The sequence below is a fragment of the Macrobrachium nipponense genome, chromosome 10 (genome assembly GCF_015104395.2).
Source record: "Macrobrachium nipponense isolate FS-2020 chromosome 10, ASM1510439v2, whole genome shotgun sequence".
NCBI lineage: Eukaryota > Metazoa > Arthropoda > Malacostraca > Decapoda > Palaemonidae > Macrobrachium > Macrobrachium nipponense.
This window is the reverse complement of record NC_087204.1, coordinates 48,670,924-48,681,421: the sequence shown is the minus strand read 5'-3', so window position 1 is coordinate 48,681,421 and position 10,498 is coordinate 48,670,924.

Sequence of the window (10,498 nt, the reverse complement as noted above, 5' to 3'; positions counted from 1 at the left end):
CGTGTTCTTTAAGCAAAATAGACAAGAAGAGAGGATCAAGGGACAATCCAGGTGGAGATTTAAATTCCTTGTTGACGTGGCTTCAATAAAAATGGATTCCAATAGATTTCTCATGCAGAGATCTTTGGCCCTGCAGATTATCGAGGAATTATCCCCGTTAATAGCATGGCCTGTCTTAAGCCAATGATCCGCAATACCTATATATATATATATATATATATATATATATATATATATATATATATATATATATATATATATGTGTGTGTGTGTGTATGTATATATATATATATATATATATATATATTATATATATATATGTATATATATATATATATATATGTTTATATATATATATATATATATATATATATATATATATGAATGTATATAAATATGTATACTATATATATTATTTATTATTATTATTATTATTTTTATTATATTATTATTATTATTATTATTATTATTACTAATATTATTATTATTAAATAATTGCCTTCGTACATGCCTACATCGATTGTAACTCTTACAGAATATTGATTTTGTGAGAAGTGATGTGATATCTCAAAGCATAATTTTAGTAATCTTCTTCCATCATTTGAGAGACTGCGAAATTTCCTTGAAACGAGCAAAATCAAATGCATGCAGAAATGCAGGTTCGTATCAATTGAACAATAATGAATTAAATTCTTGAGCTTTTACTTTGTGGTTACGAATATCATAAGTGGTTCTGCTATCTCACTTTACTTGCTTTCTGCCCATCTTGCACAACTTCTGTTCTATTTCACACAGTCTCATCTGGGAGTTCCTCTGGCGAGCGGTTTCCGTATTCAAGTGTGATCGCCGAAAAATAAGGCGAGAGACTAATGAGGTGAATAATAAGTTTTACGCTTCGGGGATTATTTTGAACAGAAAGTTCGGAATTCTTTACTCTTAATTAGCAACAACTTCACTCATTAGCATCATCAGCAACAGTAATAGTATACATAAATGGCAAGAATTGCAACACCAAAGTCAACAACAATAAGGATAATAAGAATGAAAATAATGAAGCAAAAGTCAACAATAATTTTATTGATTTTTCTTGGAAAAGCTATACAGATATTAATAATAATCGTAATTGGCTAGTAATAATAAGAGGCACACCTTTAAAATCATTGATTAGTATCCGAAGCCACCTCAGGCCTCCCAGCATTATAGGGACCAGGTAAGAATAAGCGCATGATCAATATTCCTTAGAGCAGTTAATTGATTGGCCTGAGGTTACCACAACTGAGGGAAGGGGTCTTCCCCTCACCCACGTACCCACAATTTATCCCTCTCCCCTCACGCCATTTATTCCCCTCTTTCACTAACGCCGAAGAAAAACGTACGCAGAAAAGTTAATGTATTGATTGACAATACAATATTAGGAATAATTGAATACAAAGGATTACGGGAGAAATGGGGTCTTCTCCAAGAAAAGAGGAAATATTATCAGCGGCGCCTCTTTCCACTGCCAATGCCTTAGCCGAGTAGAGAGAGAGAGAGAGAGAGAGAGAGAGAGAGAGAGAGAGAGAGAGAGAGAGACTGATTTGAGTTTTAAAACCATGGCGATATACAGAGTAGCGTAAATCTGCGTCCTTGCGTTTTCCTATAGATAAGACAAACTTTAATGACTATACAGCTTTCAGTAAGAATTTAAAATGAAATGAGAAGAGCCGAGTAATCAATGACAGAACAGTTGTTTGCCGTAGCAGGAAACCATATCAGACCATAATCATACAGAATTAATATGAGAGAGAGAGAGAGAGAGAGAGAGAGAGAGAGAGAGAGAGAGAGAGAGAGAGAGAGCCTTTTTATAGATAACCATTCAGTAACAGTAAAAAGGCCAAACCCATAAAATGAATGCGACTAGGCGTGTTTGGACAACTCGAGCAAATAATCTCATTTCCAAGGAACCATTAGTTCACTTAACCGGAATAGCAGCTAAAGAAGAAAAAGGGGCTCCACCCACGGTGTTTTGTGCAGGAAAAACTGAGCGCTAGTTATGAATGGTTTCTTTGTGTCCCCATTTTTGTATTATTTATACGTATATGTACAGACGGCCAACGAAGAATTGGCGTAGTTTCTTAATTCATTGTTCGTTATGGAAATATTGCCATATGCAGGTGCCAGATTATTTACTTAACAATAAATAAAATATCCTTTCAAAGGTGCTATACTTGAAATAAATTACATTAGAATTGAGTAGACTTATTCAACGTATTAAAGATAATTATTTTGCAAAGTAAGGAAAATATATACCGATGGGTCCACGATTTCTAATTTTATTCTCAACTCTAGCTTCGTGACAGCATACTGAAGATTTTGAAGTTGGCTTTGCTGCCGCTCGAGTCTTTACTCAACGTATCGTACTGCACTGGGGTGTTGTCATTTCGTCTCCTACAGCCGATAAATAATACATCAAGGCGTTAACATTCTTTGAAAACGATGTTTAATTAAACTAATTTTGTCCTTTGATCAATAAAATAATTTGCATGACACATTTAGTGGGCCTAAATTGGACTTCTGATTTTCCCACATAATTAGCCTAGGTCTATACTCTCTCGGATACGTAATATTAATGAATATTTAAATCGACAATATATATATATATATATATATATATATATATATATATATATATATAATATATATATATATATATATATATAAATCTGCTGTTTATTTGACTATTCCCGTTATTTCGTGTTTTTATAGCCATGTTTGTCTTTCTTCTTATCCTTTTCATAATTGCTTAACATAATTAACTCTGACCTAGCTATTGAAAGTCAAAAAGCAATCATAAAAAAATCAAACGAATATAATTCAGTCTTATTTTTTATCGATGTCCTCGCCTTCCTTGGATCCCAGTCGGAGACAGTATGTTCGTTCGTTCGTTCGTTCGACCTCCTCTCTGTGTGTGTCCAGGAGAGCGCCTTCACCTTGGAATTCTTGAGCATTGGAACTTGAAGATCTCTGGAAGTGGCTCCGTCGAATCTTGCCCCAGAGATCTTCTCCGCTCAAATTGCTACAGAGGAAGAGTGAGAAAAGGACTATTCTACTTACGAGAACAGAGGAGAAAGGCTTCTGCAATCCTCAGGAATCCCAAAAGGAAATCGCTCTTCAAGACACGAAGGAAGGAAGACGAAGTACGAACGAACGAACGAACACACTGTCTCCGTCTGTCTTCAAGGAAGGAAGGAAGACTTCGAAATTCACAAGAGAAGAATCGAAACTTCCGTCAGCTTCTCAAAACAACCATCAGCATCAAGCGTCTTTGATTCAACCTCTCGGCAACAGAGCCTGCCGTCAAGGGCTAAGAGAAAGTGGATGAAGATTGCATGAAGGTCTGCAAAGGACGTCACAAGGAGACGAGGACCAAAAGGAGGGGAGGAGGACGAAGGACGAACGAACACACAGTCTCTGTCTGCCTCCAAGGAAGGAGAAAGACTTCGAAAGAATCTGAAGCCACTCTAGCAGAGCTGTGGCTCCGTCGAATACAGCCACAGAGATCTTCACTGCTCAAATTGCTAAAGAATCCCAATTGCCTCCGTCTGTCTCCAAGGAAGGAAGAAGACTTCGAAATCCACAAGAGAAGAATCGAAGCTTCCGTCAGCTTCTCAAACAAACCATCAGCACCAAGCGTCTTTGATTCAACCTCTCGGCAACAGAGCCTTCCGCCAAGGACTGAGGGAAAGAGGAGGAAAGAAGCAAGAAGGTCTGCAAAGGACGGCACAAGGAGAGAAGGACAAAAGAAGACTGGACACAGCGAGGACTGGATACAGACGAAGACTGGACACAGGAAGAAGACTGACGGAAAGAAGATGGACACGAGAAGACTTATACAGGAAGAAGACTGATACAGGAAGACGATTGGATACAGGAAGAAGACTGGACATTAAGAAGATTACAGGAAGAAGACTGGACACATTAAGAAGGATGACTACAGGAAGAAGACTGGACACATTAAGAAGATTGGATACAGGAAGAAGACTGGACACATTAAGAAGATTGGATACAGGAAGAAGACTGGACACATTAAGAAGATTGGATACAGGAAGAAGACTGGACACAGGAAGATTGGATACAGGAAGAAGACTGGACACATTAAGAAGATTGGATACTAGGAAGAAGATTGGACTGGGACAGGAAGAAGATACTAAGGACTACATTAAGAAGATTGGATACAGGAAGAAGACTGGACACATTAAGAAGATTGGATACAGGAAGAAGACTGGACACAGGAAGATTGGATACAGGAAGAAGACTGGACACATGAAGAAGATTGGATACAGGAAGAAGACTGGACACACTTAAGAAGATTGGATACAGGAAGAAACTGGACCACATAAGAAGATTGGGATACAGGAAGAAAGACTGGACACGGAAAGAGACTGGACACAGGAAGAAGACGACTGTTATCTTGGAAGAAAGACTGGGAACACAGAAGAAGATTGGGATACAGGAAGAAGACTAGAAAGAGAGAGAGAGAGAGAGATTTTAACCAAAACTTTGTTTCACTCTTTAATTGAGAGAGAGAGAGAGAAAGGCGAGGAAGCCACGCAGAGAGAAGAGAGAGGAGAGAAATTCTACCAAAATCTTAAATCGAGAAGTCGAGAGAGAGAGAGAGAGAGAGAGAGAGAGAGAGAGAGAGAGAGAGAGAGAGAGAGAAATTCTACCAAACTTCTGTTTCAACTCTTTAATCGAAAGAAAGAAATAAAGAAAGAGAGAGAGAGAGAGAGAGAATTCCAATTAAATGAAAGCATAAAAAAAGCCCCCCCTTTTTTTAATATTATACAAAAATACTCACAAAGAAGTCTAATACAATACTTAAGCTGAAAATAAAAAATATCAATTGTTATTGTAAATCAAATTCGTCCATAATTACATCACGAGTTAAAAACTCTACAAATATTGCAATTTGAGTTTGGTTAAGTTTACTAATAAAGCACTTAGTTTCATTTTCGCACTTTCCTTTAATGAATGAAAGAGCGCAATTCGAGATATAATTCAGCATTATATGGCTTGCATTTTTTTTAGACGACTAAAAGGACGCACTTGGCATAGTTACTCAATGACTATTGTTTACTTTTTCCTTTCACAAAAGCATGGAGGCAGTGGTGAACCTTGACCCGAACTGTTCTAGTTTTTTCTTTCTTTTCCTTTAGGGAATAAAGTAATATGTATATATATATATATATATATATATATATATATATATATATATATACACACACACATATATATATATATATATAGATATATATATATATATATATATATATATACATATACATATATATAAATATATATACCTATATTTACGTGTGTAGATAAATAAATTATCTACTATATCAAATATATACGTATATAATACATATAACACACATACATATATATATATATATATATATATATATATATATATATATATATATATATATATATACTTATGGTATATATATATATATCATATACTACATATATATATAATATATATATATAATATATATATATATAATATATATATATACCTATATTTACGTGTGTCGATAAAATAAATTATATACTATACATATATATACGTATATATATATATATATATATATATATATACTAAATAAATTTATGATACCTAATTTACGTGTGTATATAAATAATTCATATACTATACATATATATACGTATATATATATAATATATCTTATATATATCTATATATATATGATATATATAGAAGTCTATATACATATATATAGATATATATATAAGATATATTAATATATATATTATATATATATATATATATGTGTGTGTGTGTGTGTGTGTGTGTATATTATATATATATATATATATATATATATAAACTATAAAACTTTAAAAATCTACCTATTCATTACATCTCCTAGTAAGATACATTCTTTAGGTGGGTCCAGATCATGACCAGACACTCCTGAAACAAAACACAGACAGACAAATAGACAGACAATAGGGCCTAAATTGGACTTCTGAGTTTTCCCACATGATTAGCCTAGGTCTATACTCTCTCGGATACGTAATATTAATGAATATTTAAATCGACAATATATATATATATATATTATGATATATATATATATTATATAAATGTATATATATAGATATATATATAGATATATATATATATATATTAATCTGATTTATTTGACTATTCCCGTTATTCTTGTTTTATTAGCCATGTTCGCCTTTTCTTCTTATCCTTTTCATAATTGCTTAACATAATTAACTCTGACCTAGCTATTCAAAGTCAAAAAGCAATCATAAAAAAATCAAACGAATATAATTCAGTCTTATTTTTTTTATCGAATTCTTGCATATCATCCTGTTTCATTTGGACACGTTGGAGAGCTGTGGGAGCCAAAACTGACGAATACATTAACGAAAGGCTAACTTTCTGTAAAGCTTTCTTAGGTTGATCTTTCTGTAGCTATTCATTTCTTCTAAATAGAAATTAATTCAAATTAATTTCACATGTATACCTAGACCTACTACCATAAGCATATTATAAGTAGCTGGAAAGGATAAGAAATATGAAAGGTGACGTTCTCGTTTAAGTCTATTTCATATGTTTTTTTTTAATTTTTTTTTTCAAGAAAACCTACTGCTTTAATAAACGGTTGCTCTTTGGCGGCTACAGGGTGTAACACGAGTGTATGCACATATTTTGTGGGATGAAAGATAAGTTTCTTTGAACAGAAAATATTTTATAAACATGCATTTTAAGGCGTACGTTGTCGGTGCGGGCAATTTTAAAATAACCGTTATCATTAGTGATGCTTTCACGAGATGGAGTTCGTAGTGAGAAGTCTGATCTAGTCGCCTGAGATGTAGAAGAGAGCGGAGGTGGCGTATAGGAGTGATGGAAGGATTAGGCCTATGTTAATAAAGTATCTCCCAATAAATGTATTCTTTAGGTTTTGAAGAAAAAAATGCATGCATCATTGAAACGTTTCCCTCCCTATCCATGGTATTCACTGGCCACCGATAAAAAACAAAACAAAAAGAGTAAGCCTAAACTGAATCTCTCATCCATTAAAGATAAGTTTGCCTATTCATTAGACTTATTCATTAGACAACTATCAAAGATTTCAAGTGTAGATTTAAAAACCTCTTCCTCTCCATCTAAAGTATTCATCAGACACGGTAACCGTCATAAGCGTAGAGCTAGTCATTTGATTCCTGGTTCAGTAATGTCGTTGACGAGGCACTAGAATTCAAAATTCACAAATGAATGTTGCTCAGCAACATTTACACTATTGTATTGCCTTGCTCTCTTGCGGTGCTTCGAGGTGTTCCACCTCTAGGCCCATGTTCTAAATTTTGCCGTTCTTTAAATAATTTGATTTTTCTATGTATGATTCTCTCCGGTTTATTAAGCTTTCTTGATATCTCTCCAACAGGAACTTGCACCGAATGCAGTGCAATAATTGTCTCTCGCTCATCTAGGGATGTTTCTTAGACCGATAAATGACACATTGACATTAGATTCCCATGCACATAACATCAAAAGGTAATAGAGTGAGGTCGCCTGGTCACACTGTTAGGATATGTCTTTCTGGTTTTAAATTTGATAGCATTTTACGAGATTCCAATGTTTTCTGTAAAATTTAACAAATGGAAAAGTTCAACTACCTTCAACTTAATATTGAAATGATAATTTAAGGACTATGTTTATGCGATACTACTATAACTGGTTCACTTAAGGTAGATTCTTGGATGAGCCCTATTCTCACGAGACGTTAGTTTGGCGGCCGCTGATTGGCTGGGAGCTGCCTACCTCCCGGTACCAGCCAATCAGCGGCCGCGAAACAAACGTCTCGTGAAGAATTGGGCTCATCCCAAGAATCTACCTTAGTAACAGCTTATAGTGATAGGTGTCTCCTATCTATTTGGTAATGTATACTATGGTTGTGATATGACGTTTTTTTATCACTTCGTTTCGTTCACGTCAATTTTGCTATATGGAAATAGTTTTTACATAATAACATAACATAATGTTCTAAAGTATCAGTGACTGTTTTTAACGTCATTACATATGATTTCTTCCATCTTTGAAAAGAAAAATAGATAAATAAGGCATGAATCGTGCGTCAGGCAGGTGAACGAAAAATTATGAAACTCTGCCAAGAGTTTTTTGGCCGACAGTACATACATAAATACATAACACAACACAAAAATACATATTAATTATATAAATGTATGTAGTATATATAGAATATATAATATACATATATATATATATATATATATAATTATATATATATTATACATATATATTAGCTATATTAGTACAAAACATTTAAAACCATTTTCCATATCAGGGGTAACTAACGAATAAAAAGACGCTGACTGATTTCTGCCTCATCTGCTAATTCACTGCTGAATCAGGGACAAACTCTTCTGCAGAAAACTTTGAAAAGCTCTTTCATTTGCTTACACAGAAGAATCTTTTCAAGACTCTCGAACTCCTACACACACACACACATACACACACACACACACACACACACACACACACACAGACTTTCACCTTTATCTTGTGCACTCTAATACATTTTGGATATTGAAGTCCTTCCTTTCTAATACCGCTTCTATTTCCATATTCAGCGCTATCTAGGTCTTCCTCTCATTTATTTCGAAACTTTTCAATTTTATACTTTTCCACCAGTACAAAATCTTCCCTTCTTTAAACATGACAAAATCCAACTCAAAGAAGCATATGATTTTTCATCCAATTCGCTCTACCTACCTCGTAATTAATCTATGTATTTATATGTATACCGAAGGGGAATTGTTGTTGATAGGAGCGAATTGGATATTAACTGATAATTGTGGCTCAATGCTTATATATACACACACACACCACACACACACATATATATATATATAATATATATATATATATATATATATTTATTTATTTATATATATATAACTTCTATATAAAGCTGACGGTCTGGCTATGTATGTAAAAGGGGATGGTTCATCGTCGTGAACATAGGCCTGAGATCTTTGTGTTTATTGAACATCTTTATAGGTGAAATAATAAGATAAGTGTAGAGAAAGGACATTAGAGTTCAGTGCAACATTGTGAGTATAGGAAGTGGGTGGATGATAGTAAAAAAGTTTGACCGTATTTCAGTAAGAGAAAATTGGAAGGAAATGTGAAGAAGCGTCAAGTTTTGTTATATACACAATAAAATATATATATATATATATATATGTATATATATATAATATATATATATATAATATATATATATATATATATATATATATATATATATATATATATATATATATACAGGGTGTAACACGAGTTTATACAAATATTTCGAGAAATGAAAGAAAAAGTCATTCTAAGCAGAAAATGTTCTATAAACATGCGTTTTAAGGCTTTTTTTGTCGGTGAGGTGAATTTTTAAAATAACCATTTCTCCTTAACGCTGCTCGGCCAAGATGGCGTAAGCGATGTCTGTGTAGTCAGGGATGGGGGGGAGGGGTCGATGAAATGCATCAGGCAACTGATTTGATTGATAGTCTTTTAATTATGAGATTTTTTTTTTCTCGCAGGTTTTTGAAAAATGTAACATTACAGTCCTTTCAGTTAGTAAGTCACCTGTGAATAGACATTTTCTTAGGTGCGTTCTTTCGACTGGTGTGTGATGAATACTTTTGATGGCGAAAGAAAGGTTTTCGATAATATGTTTTAAATCTGTGATCTGTGTGTAATGAATAGGCCTATCTTAGATGAAGGGGAGATTCCATTCGGCTTCCTTTTCTCTTCTTTATCGGAGTTTAGTGAATACCATTGATGGAGAGGGAGAAGGTTTCTATGATACATGCATATTTTCACTGAGATCCTATGTAAAGGATACATTTAATTTGGGAGTATTTTAGTCACATCGGCCTAATCGCCGATTTCCTTTTTTTATTCTTCATATAACAGTGGAGTTTACGGTTGCAAATCACGTAAATATACATCATATCTGCATATTCCGCATTACTGAAACGGTAAGGCATTGTCTCCAGTTTCCTGCTCACAAAATGAATAAGGAATCTGACACTTGTAACCTGAACACCTCTTGGCGGAAAAGCGACACTGCTTAGAGTTGCAAGTGACGTGATCAAGTCCGTGGTCCCTCCCCCTCCCCATAGCCGTGCTACTCCCAGGTCCCATGCGCGCCATCTTACTTGGCCATTTAATGATAACGGTTATTTTAAAAATCCACATCACCGACAAACGACGCATTAAAATGTAGTATATGTTTATAGAACATTTTCTGCTTAGAATAACTTTTTCTTTCATTTTTCGAAATATTTGCATAAACTCGTGTTACATCTTGTATGTATATATATATATATATATAATATATATAATATATATATATTACATCATATATATCTATATATATAGATATATATACGTATA